Consider the following 25,888-nt stretch of genomic DNA (forward strand, 5'->3'; position numbering starts at 1 on the left):
TATTATTTTTTCAAATAATAACAGAATAGTATTAATAAAAAATAATATTATACATATATATACGATACACAAAGTTTGAGAGCAGGATCTAAAATTTTCCCACAACAAAATCCAATTGTTTAAATTCCGATCGTGTGTAGACATTTCCGATGCACAAAGTGCCACGCATACTCAGAGTCATTTACGAGACAAAAGCTATTGGCTACTGGACTCTTTATAGTCCCATCGTACTTGGTTTACGTCACCTCGTTCTGAACCATCGGATTTTCCAACAACTTTGTGCGACCGTGTGTATGCAAGACAAGTTTTGGCCAAAATCCGTCTGAAAAAATCAGACGTTTTTTTGTTGTCGGAATGTCCGAATGTGTGTACAGGGCATTAGAGTATCGTTCGTAGTTGAGTATTGCTCCTAATAATATATTTCAAATATTAATAAGCAGAATGGCATTAATAAAATAGTAGCAGAATAGAGTAGAGTAGTATTAATAAAATAACTTTAAGGCACATTATTGTTTAATACATTTTTATTTTAATAGTACTACTAATAACATTATGTTTCAAATAATAGCAGAATAGTATTACTAAAAAAAAATACTATTATTTTAGTATTATGCCCCGTACACACAATCAGGCATTGATCTGACATTCCGACAACAAAATTCATGGATTTTTTCCGACGCATGTTGGCTCAAACTTGTCTTGCATACACATGTTCACGCAAAGTTGGTCGGAAACTGCAAATGCGGTGACGTACAACACATACGACGAGCCGAGAAAAATTAAGTTCAATAGCCAATGCGGCTCTTCTGCTTGATTCTGAGCAACTTTGTGCATTGGAATTGTGTGCACACGATTGGAATTTCCGACAATGGATTTTGTTGTTGGAGAATTTGAGATCCGGATCTCAAATTTTGTGTGTCAGAAATTCTGATGGAAAATGTCCGATGGTGCGTATACACAGTCAGAATTTCTGACAAAAAGCTCCCATTGAACATTTTCTGTCTGAAGATCCAACCGCGTGTACGGGCCATTACAGTATTGTTCGTAGTTGAGTATCACTCCTAATAATAGATTTTATATATTAATAAGCAGAATAGTATTACTAAAATAAGTTTAAGATACATTATTTTTCAATAACTATTAATTTGAATAGTACTACGAATAATATTATGTTTAAAAACAAAGAAAACAGAATGGTATTATTAAACAATAATTTGAATATATAATTTTTAAAATTAAACTATTTTTGAATATTGCTCCATAAATATATTTTAAATACTAAAAATAAACAGACTAGCATTAATAAAATAACTTTAAGGAACATTATTTTTCATGAAATATTAGTTTGAATAATACTGCTAATAATATTATAGCTCAAAGAAAAACAAATGAGTAATAATAATAATACTAATACTAATGATAACAATAATGTATTTTTTTTGCCACTAGAGATCCGCGCTATAGCCGAATGACGGCTACAGTGCGGACCTGCTTTGCCGGGACTACGTCTATTGACGTCGTCCCGTGCATGAGTGGACTGCGCGCCCCCTGAGGGGCGCGCACGGTGCGCTCTGTGGTCAGCGAGTCTATGACTCGCCTGATCACGGATCGGAGCAAGGGGTCAATCCTGACCCCTTACCACGTGATCAGCTGTCAGCCAATGAAAGCTGATCATGTGACACAACAGAGCCGGTAATCGGCTATTTTTCCTCCTCGCCCTGACAGCGCGAGGATAAAAAAAATAAAGCCGATCACCGGCGGCCGTGAGAGGGACTTTAGTCCCAATCATGGCCAGCTCATCAGTGCCCACCTGCCCCCTGCCAGTGCCACCTACATATTAAAAAAGTGCCCCCCGTCAGTGCCACCCATCAGTGCCCACAGTGCCACCTATCAGTGCCCACAGTGCCACCTATCAGTGCCCACAATTTGCCTCAACAACAGTGCTGCACCCCAGTGCCACATATCCGTGCCCATCAGTGTCATCTACCAGTGCCCATCAGTGCCCATCAGTGCCGCCCATCAGTGCCCAGCAGTGCCACCTATCAGAGCCACCTATCAGTGTCACCTATCAGTGCCCATCAGTCCCATCTATCAATGGTTTCTATCAGTGCCCCTTAGTGCCACCCATCTGTGCCACCCATCCGTGCCACCCATCAGTGCCACCCATCAGTGCCACCCATCAGTGCCATCTTATCTGTGCCCATCTTTGCCCATCAGTGCCGCCTTATCTGTGTCCATCAGTACTGCCTTATCTGTGCCTATCGGTGCCACCTTATCTGTGCCTATTAGTGCCACCTTAACTGTGCCTATTAGTGCCCACCAGTGCAGCCTATCAGTGCCCACCAGTGCAGCCTATCAGTGCCCACCAGTGCCACCTCATCAGCGCATTTCAATGAAGGAGAAAAATGACCTGTTTGCAAAATTTTATAACAAACTATGAAACATGATTTTTTTTTATTTTGCATTTTTTTTTTTTGTTTAGCAAAAAATAAAACTCCCAGCTGTAATTAAATACCACCAAAAGAAAGCTCTATTTGTGGGAAAAAAATTATAAAAATTTAATTTGGGTACGGTGTTGTATGACCGCGCAATTGTCATTCAAAGTGCATCAGCGCTGAAAGCTAAAAATTGGTCTGGGCAGGAGGGGGGTTTAAGTGCCCAGTAAGCAAGTGGTTAAAATGAAATATTAGTTTTAATAATAGCATAAGATATCCTAATAGTTCATATAAAAATACAATAATAACAATAATAATATTAACAACATTAATAAAATTACTTTTTTTTTTTTCTATTATACACTGATAAGCTTGAATAACTTTCCTAATACCTAGGGATGATTGAATTAGTTATGGCAAATTAGATTTTTCCACAAATGTACCAATTTACCTAAAGAAATGACAATGAGCAAACCTGGCAGTTTCCCCAAAGCAGAAGATCCTAATTTTGCTCAGTTGGCTGTTTACGTAATGGGGTTGATTTAGTAAAGGCAAATAGGCTGCTCACTTTGCAAGAGAAATTGCACTTTGCACAGGAATTATCTTCAGAGCTTAGTGAATGGGATGACGTTTCAGTTTTTGAAACCCAATCACTTGCAAAGAAAAAAAAAAGTTTTGCTTGCACGAGGTTGAGTGTTGGAAGTCAGCAGAGCTTCATCTCATTATTTTCCCCTGCAAAGTGAACAGTCTATTTGCCTTTAGTAAATCAACCTTAATGTTTGATTAAAAACAAAAAAAAGTTTTTCGTTTTTGGAGAATTTATTTTTTATTTTTTATGGAAGGTGTATTGTATTAGTTTCATAGGGCATATTTATAAAGTAGTGAATGTGACTTTCACACAAAAATCAATTAGGTGAATCAGTCACTGTCTTTGAAAACACATACACCAGAAAGATACACCTGCAGTGATTGTTTGGTAAATGTCACATTCACTGCTTAAAGCAGTTGTAAAGCACTTTGTTATTTTTATCTGCAGGTAAGCCTATAATAAGATTTACCCGTAGGTAAAATGAATACGATATTTATCGGCGTATATCACGCACATTCATTTTAAGAGGGAAGTTTCAGGAAAAAAAACGTTTAATTAAATCTAAAATAAATTGTACATTTTAAATAAAAAACTTTGAAGCAAAATAAGTGTCAGTGCCCATCTGCAGCCTCACCATTGCCATCAATGTAGCCTGATCAATGCCCATCTGCAGCCTCACAAGTGGCATCAATGCAGCCTCATCAGTCCACATCAATGTAGCAGCCTCACCATTGCCATCAATGCAGCAGCCTCACCATTGCCATCAATGCAGCAGCCTCACCATTGCCATCAATGCAGCAGCCTCACCATTGCCGTCAATGTACCAGCCTCACCATTGCCATCAATGCAGCAGCCTCACCATTGCCTAATGTAGCAACCTCACCATTGCCATCGATAAAGCAGCCTCCCCATTGCCATCAATGCAGCAGCCTCACCATTGCCAACAATGTAGCAGCTTCACCATTGCCATCAATGTAGCAGCCTCACCATTGCCATCAATGTAGCAGCCTCACCATTGCCATCAATGCACCAGCCTCGCCATTGCCATCAATGCAGCAGCCTCACCATTGCCATCAATGCAGCCTCATCAGTCCTCATCAGTCCACATCAATGTAGCAGCCTCACCATTGCCATCAATGTAGCAACCTGACCATTGCCATCAATACAGCAGCCTCACCATTGCCATCAATGCAGCAGCCTCACCATTGCGATCAATGCAGCAGCCTCACCATTGCCATCAATGTAGCAGCCTCACCATTGCCATCAATGCAGCAGCCTCACCATTGCCTCAATATAGAAGCCTCACCATTGCCATCAATGCAGCAGCTTCACCATTGCCATCAATGTAGCAGCCTCACCATTGCCATCAATGCAGCAGCCTCACCATTGCCAACAATGTAGCAGCCTCACCATTGCCAACAATGTAGCAGCCTCACCATTGCCATCAATGTAGCAGTCTCACCATTGCCATCAATGTAGCAGCCTCACCATTGCTGTCAATGCAGCAGCCTCACCATTGGCATCAATGCAGCAGCCTCACCATTGCCATCAATGTAGCAGCCTCACCATTGCCATCAATGCAGCAGCCTCTCCATTGCCATCAATGTAGCAGCCTCCCCATTGCCCTCAAGGCAGCAGCCTCACCATTGCCATCAATGCAGCAGCCTCACCATTGCCATCAATGTAGCAGCCTCACCATTGCCATCAATGTAGCAGCCTCACCATTGCCATCAGTGCAGCCTAATTGATGCCCATCTGCAGCCTAGAGAGGACAGGGAGGGGGGTGGGATGAATGCCAGAACTTCAGAGCTTCTGGTCGGTACAGAGGTCTCCCACATACATGCGTGGGAGTGACGGCATCGCGGCACCGGCCACTCACAGCTCCGGAGCCCGTGGTTCCCGGAAGAAAGGACGGGAGAAGATGTCAGCCCTCTAAACGGTGACTGGGCACCGTTGAGAGGGCTTCATTCTAAGATGTGGATTTTATAATGCGATGCATACTAGCACATTATGCCTTTTTTTCTTTAGCAGTTTACAACCGATTTAAGTGATTACTTATAGAACTCAATGGGGTAACTTAGGATTAGCTTGCGCAGCGATGATCAGGTTCCAGGGCCATTATACTTTGTATTTATTTATTTTTTTACTTTATATGTGTTTGAGTATTATTTGTGTAAGGACACTTTACATTGCTTTCTATGAAACCAGGTTCTATACAAAGGTGTAGCGCTCACAACCAGGCATATTTTACCATCCTTAAATGAAATAATATATACTCATATATGAAACATGTGCATATGTGTTCTTACACATTAACAACGTGAGAAAAAGGGGGTGACCTATAAAATCTTACTGTAAGTCACATATATATAGTAATTACAGGTAAGTAAAAACATTTTTAACCAAAAGAAAATCCAAACAGAGAAGAAGTCCAAAGAAACAGAGATACAAAGTCTCTTATATGTGATATCTGTGTCTGATCCACAGGTGTGCAAGAAATCACCATCAACCTTCTTTACATATAAAGATCATGCAGGCACCACGTGGTATTCCCTTCACCAAGCGAGATATACGCTTACCAGATCTATTGGATCCAAACGAATATACATTCGAAGGATCACAAAAGCTTATATGTTTGTGTGTAGATTTCTCAGCAGTACATTCTCCAAGGGGATTTCAAGTATAACCGTTCCGTTCGTGTACTGGGCAGTAAATTATCTCCAACCATACACATCCATAAACATAGTTGAACACATGTAAAGGAAAATAGGGACCAAATAGCGTAATTCCGTTTTTAAAAGAAATTTAATAAAAAGTAGTAAACTCCCATGTGTACAGTAGATCAAGCGCTTTTCAATAAAAACACGGCTGCAGTGGAGTTCCGACGCGTTTCGTCCTAGAAGACGTCATTCTAGGACGAAACGCGTCGGAAATTTGGGCGACAAATAGAAAATTTGGGCGACAAATAGAAAATTTAAAAATTTGTTAGCTTTTGTGTGGGGCGCATATATGCACATCTCTCTCATACCCCTTTCACAGTGGGGCGCTTTTCAGGCACTAAAAATAGCGCCTGTAAAGTGCCCTAAAACAGCCGCTGCTTTGTCTTCAATGTGAAAGCCCAGGGGGCTTTCACACTGGAGCGGTGAGCTGGCAGGACAGTAAAAAAAGTCCTGCTAGCCACATCTTTGGAGCAGTGGAGGAGGAGTGTGTATACCGCTTCTCCACCGCTCCTGCAAATTGAAATGAATGGGCAGCGTGGCTATACCGCCGGCGCGCTTTGCGGGTGGTTTTAACCCTTTTTCGCCCGCTAGCGGGGGTTAAAAGCACCCCGCTAGCGGTCGAATACCCCTGCAAATACGACGGTAAAGCGCTGCTTAAAATATCGGCGCTTTACCACTAATGGTTCACCTGATCACTGTGGTAAACTCTGACTGGCAATTACAATGATCAATTACTGTGAATGGAGGGGATAGAGACATCCTATCTCTCTTTTTCCTAGCAGAGAGAGAAAAATAAAAAAAATGATCTCCTTTAGATGACCACTGTTGTATGACCACCTTGGTCTGACCACCTTTGTATAACCAGCTTTGTATGACCTCCTTTGGCTGACAACTATTGTATGCCCAGATTTGTACGACTGCCCTTGTATGATAACCTTTGCATGACCACTGTTGGATTAGCACCTTTGCATGACCTTCTTTAGATGTCCACTGTTGTATTATCAGCTTTGTATGACTACCTTTGTATGACCTCCTTTTGCTGACCACTGTTGTATGACCAGCTTTGTATGACTACCTTTGTATGACCTCCTTTTGCTGACCACTGTTGTATGACCAGCTTTGTATGACTACCCTTGTATGAAAACCTTTGTATGACTACCTTTGGATGAGCACCTTAGTATGACCTCCTTTAGATGACCACTGTTGTATGACCACCTTTGTCTGACCACTGTTGTTTAACCAGCTTTGTATGACTTCTTTTGGCTGACCACTGGTGTATGACCAGCTTTGTATAACTTCCTTTAGATGACCACTGTTGTATGACCACTCTTGTATAACCAGATTATTCTGACCACCGTTGTATAACCAGCTTTGTATGATCTCCTTTGGCTGACCACTGTTGTATGACCGGTTTTGTTTGACTACCCTTGTATGATAACCTTTGTATGACCACCTATGGATGAGCATCCTTGTATGACCTCCTTTAGATGACCACCCTTGTATGACCACCTTAGTCTGACCACCATTGTATAACCAGCTTTGTATGACTACTCTTGTAGGGTAACCTTTATATGACCACCTTTGGATGAGCACCTTTGTATGACCTCCTTTAGATGACCACCCTTGTATGACCACCTTAGTCTGACCACTGTTGTATAATCAGCTTTGTATGACCTCCTTTGGCTGAACACTGTTGTATGAGCAGCTTTATATGACTGTCCTTGTATACTACCTTTGTATGACTACTCTTGTATAATAACCTTTGTATAAACACCTTTGGATGACCTCCTTTGGCTGACCACTGTTGTATAACCAGCTTTGTATGACTTCCTTTGGCTGACCACTGGTGTATGGCCAGCTTAGTATAACCTCCTTTAGATGACCACTGTTGTATGACCACTCTTGTATAACCAGATTATTCTGACAACCGTTGTATAACCAGCTTTGTTTGATCTCCTTTGGCTGACCACTGTTGTATGACCGGGTTTGTTTGACTACCCTTGTATGATAACCTTGTATGACCACCTTTGGATGAGCACCTTTGTATGACCTCATTTAGATGACCACCCTTGTATGACCACCTTAGTCTGACCTCCGTTGTATAACCAGCTTTGTATGACCTCCTTTGGCTGACCACTGTTGTATGACCACCTTTGTATGACTACTCTTGTAGGGTAACCTTTGTATGAGCACCTTTGGATGAGCACCTTTGTATGACCTCCTTTAGATGACCACCCTTGTATGACCACCTTAGTCTGACCACTGTTGTATAACCAACTTTGTATGGCCTCCTTTGGCTGACCACTGTTGTATGACCAGCTTTGTATGACTGTCCTTGTATACTACCTTTTTATGACTACTCTTGTATAATAACCTTTGTATGAACACCTTTGGATGACCTCCTTAAGATGATCACTGTTGTATGACCACCCCTGTATGACCACCTTAGTCTGATCGCTGTTGTATGACCAGATTTGTACAACTGTCCTTGTATGACTACCTTTGTATGACCAACTTTGGATGAGCACCTTTGTATGACCAGCTTTGTATGACCTCCTTTGGCTGACCACTGTTGTATGACCAGCTTTGTATGACTACCCTTGTATGATAACCGTTGTATGACCACCTTTGGATGAGCACCTTTGTATGACCTCCTTTAGATGACCACTGTTGTATTATCACCCTTGTATGACCACCTTAGTCTTACCACCATTGTATAACCAGCTTTGTATGACCTCCTTTGGCTGACCACTGTTGTATGACCAGTTTTGTATGACTACTCTTGTATGATAACCTTTGTATGAGCATTCTTTGTATGATCTCCTCTAGATGACCACTATTGTCTGCCCATCCCTGTATGACCTCCTTAGTCTGACCACTGTTGTATGACCAGCTTTGTATGGCTGTCCTTATATGACTACCTTTGTATGACCACATTTGGATGAGCACCTTTGTATGACCAGCTTTGTATGACCTCCGTTGTATTGGCACCTTTACACACCTGTTTAAGGAACAAAAATGACATTTTTTTATGTTTTTGCTCCTCACCAGAAGAGTTGAAAAAAAAAAAAAGAAATTCCCGAGCCTTTCCTATGCAAGTGAAGGGTTAATGATAATATATACAAAGAACACGTTCTTGTTTCCTCTAATTGTTTTAAGATGCCTTGCAGGGTATAATTGGTATGCCCCGTTAAGCTGTAACGGGCATGGCAAGAGATGAAAAATTTGATTTCGACATGAGTGGTGCTTGGAGAGCTGTCTCAATAAAACTAACATTTTAGTAGTAGGAATTACACTTACCCCGAACAAGCTTCTACAGTAGTGAAGTTAAAAATTCCAGATTCACCATTAATAGAGAACACTCTCCTTGTTTACATATGGATTTCAAATCAAAATTAATGAAGTGTTTATGTGACAGAAATGTGGGAGGGATTTCAAATATAATCATCATCAATCTGCGTTCAGCCAAAATAAATTTTGTGAAAAGAAAAACAAACGATTGCGCAGACAAAGTGGGCCTTGGGGGCCCTAGGCAATAATCATTGTTATTCCTTGTGCTCTTTCCTTATAGAACTGTCTGCTCACTTCTTCTACAAATAGAATAATGTTTATTTGCAGCTGCAGTTCTATTGAGTTAGTAAATGATATTTTCTTAGTTCAGAAAAAAAAAAGGCAGTTACTTTTTTGTTTGGGAAATTCTTCTCTAAGACTGATTAGGGTAGACCACAAAAATGGGAACAGTGGAAAGTCCTTTTTAAATATTTGAAAGTTTAGGCTTATGAACAAGAAGGATACGGGTCAAAGTGTACCATTGCTTGAAGCTGAACTCCAGCCTCCCATTCAACCTTGCACAGTTTTGCATGCCCCTCTCAGATACTGAAATTGCTTACTCTAATTTAACTGCACACTGTGAGCTTCTCATAGTGTTCATTAGAAGCTGCAGAAAGTCAGATAGAGCCCACCTCCTTTCCTGGCTAGAGGAGAGACATCCAGCATCTCCTAGCTCATCCATTCTCATCAAAGGTTCCCCCACAGATTGCTAGGGGTTCCTTGAGCTGTAGGTGGTTGATTTTCCATTTGACCACTTCTCGACCAGCCGCCCGCAGATATACTATGGCAGGTTGGCTCCCCTGTGTGAATTGACATACCGTTACATCGGTCCATGTAGTAGCTTTTGCAGCCGTGTGCCACAGGAGCTTGCCCGCTGGTCCGGCGAACTCGATGTCCACCCGCCACCCGCGATTGCGAGAAAGAGAGTCGGAACAGGGAGCTGACCACTGGTGTATGACCAGCTTTGTATAACCCCCTTAAGATGACCACTGTTGTATGACCACTCTTGTATAACCAGATTATTCTGACCACCGTTGTATAACCAGCTTTGTTTAATCTCCTTTGGCTGACCACTGTTGTATGACCGGTTTTGTTTGACTACCCTTATATGATAACCTTTGTATGACCACCTTTGGATGAGCACCTTTGTATGACCTCCTTTAGATTACCACCCTTGTATGACCACCTTAGTCTGACCACTGTTGTATAACCAGCTTTGTATGGCCTCCTTTGGCTGACCACTGTTCTATGACCAGCTTTGTATGACTGTCCTTGTATACTACCTTTGTATGACTACTCTTGTATAATAACCTTTTTATGCTTTGTATGAACACCTTTGGATGACCTCCTTTAGATGACCACTGTTGTATGACCACCCCTGTATGACCACCTTAGTCTGAAAACTGTTGTATGACCAGATTTGTACGACTGTCCTTGTAATGCCGCGTACACACGGGCGGACTGTATGGCGTACTTAGTCCGTTGAAACACATTTCAGTGGACAGTCCGCTCGTGTGTGGGCTTCAGTGGACTTTTTCATCGTGCAGTCCGGCGTACTAAGAATTTCGGATTTTTCGAAATTCTGTCCGTCATACTTTGGTTTCAGCGGACAATCCGCTCGTCAGTATGCTAGTTCGACGGACTAAGAATGGCGCATGCCCAGAAAGGATTTACACGGCGGAAGGGTGCTTTGCTGTGTATTGGACTTCCTATTTCTAGTCCCGTCGTACGTGCTGTACACGTCATCGCGCAAGCTTTCGACAGACTGTTTGGGTATCCGTGTGTGGTCAAGTCCGTTCAGTGGAAAGTATGACGGACTGTCCGTCGGATTGTATGACGGACTAAGTACGCCATATGCCGCGTACACACGAGCGGATTGTATGGCGTACTGAGTCCGTCATACAATCCGACGGACAGTCTGTCATACTTTCCACTGAACGGACTTGACCACACATGGATACCCAAACAGTCCGACGAAAGCTTGCGCGATGACGTGTACAGCACGTACGACGGGACTAGAAATAGGAAGTCCAATACACAGCAAAGCACCTTTCCGCCGTGTAAATCCTTTCTGGGCATGCGCCATTCTTAGTCCGTCAAACTAGCATACTGACGACCATATTTTCCGCTGAAACCAAAGTACGACGGACAGAATTACGGAAAATCCGAAATACTTAGTACGCCGGACTGCACGCTGAAAAAGTCAGCTGAAGCCCACACACGAGCGGACTGTCCGCTGAAATGTGTTTCGATGGACTAAGTACGCCATACAGTCCGCCCGTGTGTACGCGGCAATACAGTCCGCTCGTGTGTACGCGGCATATGACTACCTTTGTATGACCAACTTTGGATGAGCACCTTTGTATGACCAGCTTTGTATGACTTCCTTTGGCTGACCACTGTTGTATGACCAGCTTTGTATGACTACCCTTGTATGATAACCTTTGTATGATCACCTTTGTATGACCTCCTTTAGATGACCACTGTTGTATGACCACCCTTGTATGACCACCTTAGTCTTATCACCATTGTATAACCAGCTTTGTATGACCTCCTTTGGCTGACCACTGTTGTATAACCACTGTTGTATGACCAGCTTTTTCTTCTCCCAGGCAGCCCATCCCCCTTACAGTAAAGCCACTTACACACAGTACACAGAACAGTCAGATTTTCCAATGGGAATTGTGTCATGACAGGCTGTTGGCGGAAAATCCGACTGCTTTTACAATCCATCAGGCAATTGTTGTCGGATTTTCCTCAGACAAATGTTGGATGGCAGGCTTTAGAATTTTCCGCGGACAACTATCTGTTGTCCAAAGTACAAACACGCATGTTCGGAAGCAAGGACGAGCCAGAAGCGGTCTTGTAAACTCGCGTTCATAATGGAGAATTAACATTCGTGACGTGGCAAATTATGAAATCTCGAAATGCAGCGCACAATTCTCTTCTTCTTTAACCACTTGGGTACCGCGCTATTGCAAAATGACGGCAATAGCGCGGACCCACATTTTCGGGACTACGTCTATTGACGTAGTCCCGGTTACGAGCGGCCTGCGCGCCCCCTGAGGGGCGCGCGCGGCGCGCTCTGTGATCGGCGAGTCCGTGAGACTCGCCTGATCACCGATCCGTGTAAGGGGTCGATCCCGACCCCTTATCACGTGATCAGCTGTCAGCCAATGACAGCTGATCATGTGATAAAACGGAGCCGGTAATCGGCTAGTATTCCTCCTCGCGCTGACAGCGCGAGGAGAAAAAAAAAAAGCCGATCGCCGGCGGCCGTGTTCGGGACATCAGTCCCGATCACGGCCAGCAATTTAAACGGACACCTGCCCCCTGCCAGTGCCCACCTGCCACCCGCAGTGCCATCCTGAAATAAAGTAAGTGCCCCCCTGTCAGTGCCACCCAGCAGTGCCCATAGTGCCCACAGTGCCACCCAGCAGTGCCCACAGTGCCACCCAGCAGTGCCACCCACAGTGCCACCCAAAATCTGCCTCAAAGGTGCTGCACCCCAGTGCCGCCCATCAGTGCCCAGCAGTGCCGCCCATCAGTGCCCAGCAGTGCCGCCCATCAGTGCCCAGCAGTGCCACCTATCAGAGCCACCTATCAGTGCCACCTATCAGTGCCCATCAGTCCCATCTATCTGTGGTACCTATCAGTGCCCATCCGTGCCACCCATCCGTGCCACTTATCCGTGCCACCCATCCGTGCCATCTTATCTGTGCCCATCTTTGCCCATCAGTGCCGCCTTATCTGTGCCCATCGGTGCCGCCTTATCTGTGCCTATTAGTGCCGCCTTAACTATGCCTATCAGTGCCCACCAGTGCAGCCTATCAGTGCCCACCAATGCAGCCCATCAGTGTCCACCAATGCAGCCCATCAGTGCCCACCAATGCAGCCTATCAGTGCCGCCTAATCAGCGCACTTCAATGAAGGAGAAAAATGACCCGTTTGCAAAATTTTATAACAAACTATTAAAACATGATTTTTTTTTTTTTGCATCTTTTTTTGTTTGTTTAGCAAAAAATAAAACTCCGAGCTGTAACTAAATACCACCAAAAGAAAGCTCTATTTGTGGGAAAAAAATGATAAAAATTTCATTTGGGTACAGTGTTGTATGACCGCGCAATTGTCATTCAAAGTGCATCAGCGCTGAAAGCTGAAAATTGGTCTGGGACTGAGGGGGGTTTAAGTGCCCAGTAAGCAAGTGGTTAATGGGATAATAATGAAGCTGCTTTGCTGGTGACACTGATGGAGTTATTACAAACACATTTTCAAAGGTTTTTTTTTTCTAGTGATATCAAGAATAATATTATTATGCTTTGTTTTGGGGAAGTTACCACAGCGCCAGTTTTTTATATCAAAGATACAACTATGTTGGTTTCCCTTGTTAATTTTACATTGTATTTTTTGAAATGTAACTGCCTACCCCAAACTGTCAATTGAAGTAAAACATATAGCCAAGTATTATTCTCCACAATTTTTTTTATTGTGTATTATAAATAGGAAAACAAATAACATTAGACATGGTATCTGCCAATAGAACTTAATCAAAAAGTGCATTCTATGCATCCAAAAATTTAGAAAATTTAACAAATCAAATCATTATTATTCAACCAAAAAATAAAATGAAGGCCTCATGCATGTGTCCTGCATCTTAATATAGGGGGTCACCAATGCCAAGAGTTGGTGAAAGCAGGGGTCCGTCATCCGGAGATAATTCCGAAAAACATCTGGATTATTCTCCTGGAGCTCCCGCAGCAAAGGCATATTATATAATTGGTCACAATTAACAAAGCAACCAATTTTTGGTCCAAAGGAATAACTCCAAGGCCAATAATAAATAAAATGTTATCTCCTCCGATTCGGCAACATGGCTGGTTGACAAATGGCCATTCAGAAACAAAATGAAAAGTGCAAAATGAAAAGCACGAATCAGCACTCACCAAACTTCTACTAACATGAAATTAGCAGAAAGAGCCCAAAGGGTGGCACTAAAGAGCTGAAAAACCACATAGTACATCACTACGTTCGTGTTTGTTGGCCAACAATTCCTTTCCGTTTGTGTGCAAGACAAGTTCCTGGCCAACGCCCTTCGGACAAAAGTCAGAGGTTTTGTCTGCGGAAAATCAGATTGTATGTACAAGGCTTTAGAAACACCATCCAGAGAACACAGTTAACCCCTTTATTACCACTAGTGTTATCCCCTTCCCTGCCAGTGCCATTTATACAGTAATCAGTGCATTTTTATAGCACTGATCGCTGTATAAATGACAATGGTCCCAAAAAAGTGTCAAAAGTGTCCGATCTGTCCGCCCCAATGTCGCAGTCCCGCTACAAAATGCTGATCACCGCCATTACTAGTAAAACAAAAATAATAATAAAAATGCCATAAACCTATCCCCTATTTTGTAGACGCTATAATTTTTTGCGCAAACCAATCAATATACACTTATTTAGATTTTTTTTTACCAAAAATATGTAGCAGAATGCATATGGGCCTAAACTGAGGAATGCATTTTTATTATTATACATATAATTTTTTGGATATGTATTATAGCAGAAAGTAAAATATATATATTTTTTTTCAAAATTGTCGCTCTATTCTTGTTTATAGCGCAACAAATGAAAAACTGCAGAGGTGATCAAATACCACCAAAAGAAAGCTCTATTTGTGGGAAAAAAAGGACATAAACTTTGTTTAGGTACAACGTTGCGCGACAGCGCAATTGTCAGATAAAGCGACGCAGTGCTGTATCGCAAAAAATGGCCTGGTCATGAAGGGGGGGATAAATCCTTCCTTGGCTGAAGTGGTTAATGGTGCCTGCATAGTTCAAGGACCAACACCACTTGGCAAAACAAATGCCGCCAATGATCTTTTTAACTGTTCATAAGCGGGGAATTCTGATCATTGTAATAGTCGTATTCTTTTTGTTGACCACTAGTGTAAGGGGCATTCTTGCCATTGACGACTCCCAATGAAATGGTTCCCCAAGAACTGAAAATTATTTTAGGGGTTCCTCTAGTTAAAAAAAGGTTGATAAAGGCTTCCCTGGCCCACCCCTTTCATTCAATGGATTTCAGTTATTTCAATCATGGGGGCTCAGAATCACATGGGAGCTCTATCTAGGGTGGTCTGTATGCAAATGTGCTCTGCCTAGAAACACTTATTCCTTCAGACTGACATCCACCCATCAAGAAATGTTGATATTTGCATAACTTCTCCAAAGAGCAGGCCCACTCTTATTGAACCCTCAGCTTCGCAATCTGGGATCAAAAAGGCATTGATCAAATGATCTGGGGATATGCTGGATGGTTCCTCAGTAAAATATTACAGGGAGACATTTTAAGACAGAAAGGATATACCACACACCATAGATGGGGAAAAAGAGAGAGAACTCATAGTGCAATAACGTTTGGTATCAATTATCAATTGCAAAAAATGCGCAACTTACAGGATCTTTTGGCAAAAACAGGCATCAGTAAAAAAAAAATCATCCGAATTCGCCACTGAATGGTGTGCGTTGCACGGAGATGGAAATTTGCGCCAACGGTTAACACGTACTGGAAGTACGTCGACGCGTTTCACCCCTCCTCCCGGACATCATCAAGAACATCACTTCCAGTTCCATTACAATCTATTTATACCTTAGGGAAGACAGAACCTCCCCTCCATGCATTAAAAATGACCAATTACGATCTGTGTATGGAAGACAGACACTCACTTCCTCCTTTTACATCATTTCCTGTTGCCAGGTATAAAACTTTAATAACAAACACTTTCAAAGAACAATTTATCTGTTTAGCTATATGACAACAATGAAAGCGACTAATGCAATAGACATAAGGCAAAAGATTTCCAATATATGAAAAAAAAATGTATAAACATTATTTGAAAAAGAAAGAAAATAAAAAAATGAAAGAAAATAAAAATAAAAATAAATATAAAACATAAAATAAAAATAAAATAAAAAATAAAAATAGAAATATAATAAAAATAAAGAAAATAAAAATAAACATAAAAAAAATAAAAAAATAAAAATCTCTCAAATCATATTACCAATTGGACAAAAAACAATTAATTTAATGTTAAGGCCATGAGGACTCAAAGTCTATGGAACCATTGGGTCTCATTCTGTGAGATAACTCTCTTGAGATTGGAACCTCTCCAATGTTCCTCCACCCAATCTATCTCACAGAATGTGAGGCCCCCTGGATCTCTGTTGTGGAATAATCTGAAATGATTGGACAGGCCATGATGTTTATAGCCCTTTTTAATTCTATTGACATGTTCCCTAAGCCTTACTCCTAATTTTCTTGTGGTCCTGCCCACGTATTGTAGACCACAAGGACAAGAGGTAGGTAACATGTGTGGTCCCACAAGTGATACATTTTTTGATTTGAAAAGACCTACCCTTAGAAAAGGAGCTGAAGTGGGTAGTTTTCCTTTTGCTATATCTGGAGGTTTTACACATCACATATTTACCACAACTAAAAAAAAACAGTTTGATCCAAAAAAGTAAATAACTTCATAGGAGGATTAATAACATTGTGTGCCAATTTGAGCCTGAGTGTTGGAGGTTTCGTATAAATAAACCTGGACTGTGGGGGCAAGACTTTTTTAAGCTGTCTGTCTTCCATTAACAGAGGCCAGTGTTCCATAATTATTTTTTCAAACTGTTTATATTGTCGGTTATATCCAGTAAAGAAAGCCACACCATAATCTTTCTGCTTTTTAGCTTTCTTTTGAAACACATTTTCCCTATCCAATGGTTTCTTTAGTTTTCTTTAGATCTTTTAGATTGTACCCCTTTTCATTAAATCATTCCAAAATCAGTTCCGCTTTTGTGTCATAATCTTCTTTTTTATTGCAATCCCTTCTTACTCTTAACATCTGGCTTTTAGGGATGACACCCAGCCATCTAGGATGTAGCCATTTCTATCTACATCCTTGAAGAAGGTCTTGGTAAATAGTTTTCCATTCTCTTTGTATATGGTAAGATCGAAATAATTTACATTATGATGACTATAGGTTTCTGAGAAAGAGATGCCATAGGGGTTATTCTGCATCTTCTCCAGAAACCTACATAACGATTCCTGTGATCCAGCCCATACTATTATAATGTCATCTATGTATCTCTTGTAGAGTCTAAGCTCTGGCATATTTCTATCAAAGACGGCCTCCTTTTCTCACAAACTCATTGCCAGATCCAGAGGCTCTAAAAGAAAAGACTTCTGTTTCTGTTTAATGTTCGTACTTCTCAATTCCCACTCAACATCCTCAACACTCAACAGCCTTTAATGCATGGTTATGCATGCATTAAAGGTTGTTGATTGGGCATTGGGAAGTACGAATATTAAACAGAGTTTTTTTTTTATAGGCTCTGGATCTGGCAATGAGACACAATTTGTTTTGGCATGAGAAAAACTACTATAGACAGAAGAGGGGTGTGGCCATGGGGGCTAATACGCCCCATCAGTTGCAAATCTCTTCATGACCACTAGCAAATTAGGGGTAAGGCTTAGGGAGCATGTCAATAGAATCAAAAAGGGCTATAAACATCATGGCCTGTCCAATCATTTCAGATTGTTCCACAACAGAGATCCAGGGGGCTTCACATTCTGTGGTATAGATAGGGTGGAGGAACATTGGAGCGGTTGCAATCTCAAGAGAGCTATCTCACAGAATGAGACCCAATGGATCCATATGCTCCGGACTTTGAGTATCCATGGCCTTAACATTGAATTAGATCTCAATTGTTTTTTGCCCAATTGGTAATATGATTTGAGAGATTTTATTTTATTTTATTTTTATTTTATTTTTTATATTTATTTTTATTTTATTTCATTTTTTATTTCTTATTTTCTTTCTGTCTTTTTCAAATAATGTTTATTAATTTTTTTATATATATTGGAAGTCTTTTGCATATGTCTATCGCATTAGTTGCTTTCATTGTTGCCATATAGCTAAACTAAATTGTTCTTTAAAAGTATTTTTTATTAAAGTTTTATACTTGGCAACAGTAAACCATGTAAAAGGAGGAAATTAGTGTCTGTCTTCCATACACAGATCGTAATTGGTAATTTATTACTGCATAGAGGGAGGTTTTGTCTTCTATACACAGTTTGTAATTGGTCATTTTTTACTGCATAGATGGAGGTTCTGTCTTTCCTAGGGTATAAATAGATTATAATGGAACCGGAAGTGATATTCTTGATTACACCATGGAGGAGGGACGAAACGCGTCAACGTACTTCCGGTTCATGTTAACCATTGATGAAAATTTCCATCTCTGTGGAACGCACACCATTCAGTGGCGAACTCGGATGATTTTTTTTACTGATGCCTGTTTTTGCCAAAGAACATGTAAGTTGCACATTTTATGTGATTGATAATTGATGCCAAACGTTATTTCACTATGAGTTCTCTCTCTGTTTTCCCCATCTATGGAGTACCACATTCCATAGATGTCTTGTCCTTCCTGTCGTAAAATGTCTTCCTGCAAGATTTTACTGAGGAACCATCCAGCATATCCCCAAATAATTTGATTAATGCCTTTTTGATCCCAGACTGTGAAGCTGAGGATCCAATAATTTTGGTGAGTGGGGACACCAAAGGGGGAGCCGGTTCACTGATTCAAAAGTTTTGGAGCACCGTTGCACTTTTCACTGAAGCACCTGAGCACTTTTAGATTTTATGTTTTTGTTTTCTCGTAACATTGATACATTAGGCACTGTGTATTAGGATGTATATTGCTTGATATAGACTGCTAGCGCTATTTTATATATTTTGCATTGGCTGGAGTCCAGGCTAAGGTTTCCACTTTTACACTGATTCGAGGGACTACACAGATGTGCGGCAACGAGCAACCTTTTCTTCTGTAAAATAAAAACCTGATGGGATACTCGTTTTTATCTATCTATCTATCTATCTATCTATCTATCTATCTATCTATCTATCTATCTATCACTCTAATTCATTATCATTTTCTCTGATTTATGAGGATAGCTCAGGAGGTGAGGAAACAACGTGTAATGGTTATATAGAAAAGCTATCTTAACTTTATGTGACATTCCCCTATCCCAACTAACTTAAATCCACTTCATATACAATTGCACAAGAGCCCCAGGGGATTAACTTCAAAGGCATGAACTAGTAAGAGTAGAGGATAGAGGTTCATTAAAGGATCATTTAATGGGTTTAATATCTGCTCTAAAAACAGTGGTTCTTCTTGTATGTTCTTTCTTATATGGTTTTTTGGAGACTGGTGTGGCTTCCAGGTTTTCCTTCTTTTTCTGATGAGTGGGGGTTATCTTTAGCTGCTGGTAACCTGGATGGTCCATTAAATGGGGCATTCCCAAGCTTTCTGAAGGGCTTTGCCAGAAAAAGCTTGGAGGTCAGAAATTTCGCACTTGCAGTTGCAACTTATTAGGCACGTGTCCAAGGAGGGTTGGTTAGCTTTCTAATATGTCTTGACGTAGCTGTCCAGAAGGGTTAATCCTGAATTTGAAGGGGTAGGAAAAAGGCAGTGCCCAATATTCAATGAAATGCAAAAAGGGTAACATTTGTAATTGTTTATTGAAAGTAGCAATACGTTTCGGGGGGAAACACTCCCCCTTCCTCAGGGCTGCTACTGTTTGTAGATGGATCAACGGAGGAAATCCCACACGGGCGTGTCTGTAACATCAGAATCCGAATTGCTATTTATCTAACAAGGTGCAAAAATCTATGTATAAATTTCCACATTCTGATAACATCACTCCTTCCATAACATTTTATGCCAGTTCTGTTGTGTCCCTGCCCATAACAACACTTCACTGATGTATTTTGACCTAATTGGGCTTAGTTAAAGATTTCTATGATTAAAGCGGTAGTAAACCAAACCTTTAAAAATAATAAAAAAAAAAAAACAAGACAATGGCATAATGTGTTAGTATGCATCGCATACTAGCACATTATAAAACACTTATTTTAGAGTGAGGCCCTCCAGCGGCACGCTGTCACTGCTAACAGGGCTTTCATCTTCATCTGGTCTTCCTTCCTGGTTCAAGTGCCCCAGCCATCTAATTGGCTGAGCCACGATGATGTCACTCCCCCACATGCGCATGGGAGTCACGGAGCTCTGAAAGGATGGCAGGGTGTGAATATCTCATAAACAGTGCAAGTTTTTGAGATATTCACTGAACCTACAGGTAAGCCTTATTATAATCTTACTTGTAGGTGCAGGTCAAAAAGAAGACTTTACTACCACTTTAAACCCAATGGGGGCAAAAGTGCATTACAGGGGTGTGGCTATGTGGGGACTATTGCACAATGAACCTGGAATAAGTCTTCTTATAGGAGTGATGAGATCAGAGTGTAGCCATTTGTACATGGACATCATGCCAAAATATAGTGGAATGGGCTCTTGTGGCTGGCAAACCCCAGACAGGGGAGGACAAGCAGAATCTGGAGAGGCACTCAATAAAATGGATATTTTATAAGCTGTAGACATTACTGTACATCAAGAACCTTTGTGCGGTGATATCACAGTAAGCCTCTTGAGAATGCACACTCCTTATTACTTCAAGATAATGAGAAGTTAAGTGAAGTGACAATGATAGGAGAGAACAGGTGCCCGGTATAAATGTGGTGGTGAGTGAAGGGGGTGCAAAAAAAACAGGTGTGGAGGTTCCTTAAGGAAGAGCTTGTAAAACTAATGATAATTTTTAGCAAACTCTTGGCAGAGATGAAAGCTGGCAGGATGGCACCTTGAGATAATAGGTATATACTGTATAGTGCATCCGGAAAGAATTCACAGCACTTCACTTTTTCCACATTTTGTTATGTTACAGCCTGATTCCAAAATGGATTAAATTCATTATTTTCCTCAAAATTCTACAAACAATACCCCATTAATTATAGCGTGAAAGAAGTTTGTTTGAAATCTTCGTGAATTTACTAAAAATAAAAAAACAAAAAAAAATCTCATGTACATAAGTAGTCACAGCCTTTGCCATGACACTCAAAATTGAGCTCAGGTACATTCTGCTTCCACGGATCACCTTGAGATGTTTCTACAACTTGATTGGAGTCCACCAGTGGTAAATTCAGTTGATTGGACATGATTTGGAAAGGCACACACCTGTCTATATAAGATTCCACAATTAACAGTGCATGTCAGAGCACAAACCAAGCCATGAAGTCCAAGGAATTGTCTGTAGACCTCCGAGACAGGATTGTATGGAGGCACAGATCTGGGGAAGGGTACAGAAACATTTTAAATTTTTTATTTTTAATACATTTCCAAATATTTCAAACACATTTCTTTCACATTGTCATTATGGGGAACTGTTTGTAGAATTTTGAGGAAAAGAATGAAATTAATTTGGAATAAGGCTGTAACATAACAAAATGTGGAAAAAGTGAAGTGCTGTGAATACTTTCCGGATGCACTGTACAATAAGTCTGGGGCATCAATAAATTGTGTTTAACCACTTCCCGCCCGTCATATAGAAGAATGATGGCCGGGCGGTGGTTGAGTTATCCTGACTGGGTGTCATATGACGTCCAGCAGGTTAGCTGCCGGCGCGTGCCCACGGGTTCATGCAGCGTGGTGATCGGTGGTGCGGCGTGCCACTCTGACACACCACTACAGTGTAAACAGGAAGAGCCATTTATCAGCATTTCCTCACTCGCGTCTGACAGACGCGAGTAGAGGAGAGCCGATCGGCGGCTGTCTTGACAGGGGGGGTCTGTGCTGATTGTTTATCAGCACAGCCCCCCCCCCCGCGCCGATTCCCACACTGGACCACCAGGGATGCCGCCAGGACCACCAGGGCACCCACCACACATGGATGGCCAGGTATGCCCCCATGGCCACCAGGGTTGCCACTAGGTGCCCTAATATATGCCAGTCAGTGTTTACAAATGGTGCCAGTCAGTGCCCACTACAAATGCCTGCCAGTTATCTCTTCATCAGTGATGCCCAGCAGTTCCACCCATCAGTGCCACCCATCAAAGTCCATCAGTGCCACCTATCAGTGCCCACCTATCAGTGCCCACCAGTGGCCATCCGTGCCACCTATCAGTACCACCCATAAGTATCCATCAATGCAGCCTTTCAGTGCCCATCAGTGTCGCCTATGAGTGCCCATCAGTGGCGTCTATGAGTTCCCATCAGTGCTGCATACCAGTGCCACCTAATAGTGCCCATCAGTGCTGCCTATCAGTGCCCATCAGTGCCACCTATCAGTGCTTATTATCAGTGCCCATTAGTGCCACCTCATTGGTGCATCCTCATCTGTGCCCATTAGTGCTACCTTATCAGTGCCCCTCACTGAAGGAGAAAACATACTTATTTACAAAATTTTATAACAGAAACAAAGAAACAAAATGTCTTCATAATTTTTTTTTTTTAATTATTGCGCAAAAAAATAAAAATCCCAGCAGTGAGCAAATACCACCAAAAAAAATCTCTATTTGTTGGAATAAAATGATAAAAATTTAGTTTGGGTACAGTGTAGCCTGACCGCGCAATTGTCGTTCAAAGTGCGACAGCACCAAAAGCTAAAAATTGGCTTGGGCAGAAGGGGGGTGTAAGTGCCTGGTATTGAAGTGGTTAAGGGGGCGCGCATTTTTTTATAAAGATTTTCATATAGCTCATTTACAGCATGTCAATATACAGTAAGTGGTTCTCATTTTAGTTAAGCTGAACTTCTCTTTGGTCACTGTCATTTGACATGCTACAAAAGTTTTTTTAAGTTTTTTTAAAATAAATAAATAAATGCTGTCACAAGCATTTACTCAGTCCTCACGAATTCTGATCATATTTAATACAGTGGTTTCCTATAATCATCAGCTCCTTCTAGTAGTTATAAGCTGTGTTTCTCCTGAAATACCTTAAACAGGAAGTTACCGCTTTATACCTAAAAGATGGAGCTAAGGGTCATAGGAAATAACCCTGTAAAGCAAAATATGATCAGAATTTATGAGCGCTGGGCAAATGTATGTGGAACTGGTCCAGCAATTTTTTTTTTTTTATAAATAGTCCCCAAAAGACATGGTGAAAATATTCTAAGACCCCCCCCCCCCCCCCAAAAAAAAATGTGCTGTCATTATGAAAGTAGTATAGGTAGCAAGGGATAGGTTAGAATAAGCTAAAAGTGTTACTAAACCCAGGACTCTGTATTCACTATATCTGGTCTCCCAGAGTATACAGAACATGGAAATACAATTATTTTAATAAATATAAACTGCTAAATACATTTTCTCATCAGCAGTACATAGCAGTCTTGTGACTTCTATCGGTGTCTGGTTAAAGCTTGTAGCAGGAGATTTAATTATCCCCTGATTGTCCTATGAGGCTGCAGCATCCCTGACCCTCTGTGTAAACAGTACTGATTGGCCCTGTGCTGATCACATGCACCTTCCCAAGAAGAAGAAAAAACTCTCTAGCACTACACACCCAACTGAGCATCTGCAGAGTGCCTCCTATGGCTCTGTTCTTATCAGGAGATTGGGGACTGTGGAAAAATTTGAAGAATCAGTGAAGACAGGATCAAACAGCCTTTTTACACGATGCAGAGGATTAGCCCGTTGGGTTCCACAGTGAGTACAAAAAGCATGCTTTACTGCATATACAGACTTTGCTGTTATGGGTTTAGTATCACTTTACATATGATCAGAATTCATGAGGGCTTGGCAAATACATGTAGATTTGGTCCAGCATTTTTTCCTATAAATAGCCCCCAAAAAGATATGGTGAAAATATTCAAAGGCCCCCAAAATGTGCGGCTATTATGAAAGTAGTATGAGTAGCAAGGGATAGGTAAAGGAAGCTTAAAGTGATTGTAAAGCTACTTTTTATTAATTTTTTTAAATAACAAACATGTCATACTTACCTCCACTGCGCAGTTCGTTTTGCCCCGATCCTCGACTTCTGGGGTCCCTCGACAGCTCTCGCTGCTCCTCCCCACATCGTATAACCCACTAGGAGAAGCGCTCTCCCAGGGGGTTACCTTGCGGGCGTGCTGCTGAGTGTAGTATTCTGCGTCCATAGATGCCCAGTGTAGGACTTGACCCGCCCCCTGCATCATTGGATTTGATTGACTGCAGCAGGAGCCAATGGCTGCGCTGCTATCAATCTATCCAATCAAGAGCCGAGAACCCCGGGCAGAGAAAGAGTGCGTCTCCCCCGTGGGAAATTACAGGACTCAGGTGAGTAAAACAGGGGGGCTGGGGGGCCGGTCACTGCCAGGTGTTTTTTCACTTTAAAGCAAACCTTCAGTCATTTTTTTCAACTTTCCATCTATTAAATCTTCTGCCCTTGTTGGTTTAACTTTGGGTAGTAAAACATTTTTTTTCTGCCAGTAAATACCTTATACATCCCACTTCCTGTTTCTTGTCCGGTCATATCAGCTTCCCAAGCAGAAGGACACATACAGGCAGAAACATGTACCTGTATGTTGCCCTTTAAGAGGCAGGTTGCGAGCACGAGCCCCCCCCCCCCCCCCCGGGAGCTTCGTGAGCGTGATCGCGGGGCTGCGATAGTCTCACGGAGAGGAAGAAAGGGGATGCTAATGTAAACAAGCATTTCCCTATTCTGCCTACTGACACTGTCACTGATCAGCGCTCCCCGTAATCGGGAGCGGTGATCAGTGTCATGTCACATATAGCCCCTCCCCCCCACAGTTAGGATCCCTCCCTAGGACACACTTAACCCCTACATCGCCACCTAGTGGTTAACCCCTTCCATGCCAGTCACAATTTGTCAGAAGAAAACATCCGACCTCAGCCAGCAAATACATAAAGAGGATGTCCGCACCAACATACCGCAACCGCCAAAATTTTCACTATCCCCAATTACCGTAGACACCGCAAAAAACATCATTAATAAACTGCGTGACAGTACCTCACCTATTGACATCATCCCCACAAAACTACTGAAAGAATGCTCCGACATCGTGGCTCCAACCATAACCCACCTCATAAACCGATCATTCCACGAAGGGATTGTTCCCAGCATCCTCAAACAAGGCATCGTCAAACCTCTACTCAAGAAACCAAACCTGGACCCTCAGGATCCAAACAACCGTAGGCCAATTACAAGCCTCAACACCATTTCTAAGATCATGGAGAAAGCTGTAGTACATCAGCTACAACTTCACCTGGATACTCACAAACTCCTGGACCCGCTGCAATCAGGCTTCCGCCCGGGTCATGGAACAGAAACAGCTCTCCTCAAGATTTGGGATGACGCCCTCGAAGCGGCAGATGACGGAGAGCCGTGTCTCCTCGTACTGCTAGACCTAAGTGCAGCGTTTGATACAGTAGATCACAATACTCTACTCGTCCGCCTCACAGAAGTAGCCGGAGTCCAAGACATAGATCTCCATTGGTTCGCGTCCTTCCTAGGAAATCGGTCACAGACAGTGAAACTAGGAAAATTCCTCTCCGAAACTCGGGCAGTCACCTGCGGAGTCCCTCAAGGCTCTCCGTTGTCACCCGTTCTCTTCAACATTTACATTCGCCCACTCCTTCAAATCATCAGATGCTCAGAGCTCTGCTTCCACTCTTACACTGACGACACGCAACTTTATTTCCGGATCAATGGGAAAAAAGATCACCAACAACAACTTGAAAACTGCCTCAAATCAATAGAGGACTGGATGACCACCAACTCCCTCCAGCTGAACCAATCAAAGACAGAGCTTCTTATCTTACACCCAAATCATAAGCCCGCAACCAAAACCTCCTGGTCTCCACCAACCGTCTTTGGGCAGACTATCTCCCCAAAGACCAAAGCGAAGAGTCTCGGGGTTATTTTAGACGCACA

The sequence above is a fragment of the Lithobates pipiens genome, unplaced genomic scaffold (genome assembly GCF_037356315.1).
Source record: "Lithobates pipiens isolate NorthernLeopardFrog02 unplaced genomic scaffold, aLitPip1_a1.2 Scaffold_18, whole genome shotgun sequence".
Taxonomy (NCBI): domain Eukaryota; kingdom Metazoa; phylum Chordata; class Amphibia; order Anura; family Ranidae; genus Lithobates; species Lithobates pipiens.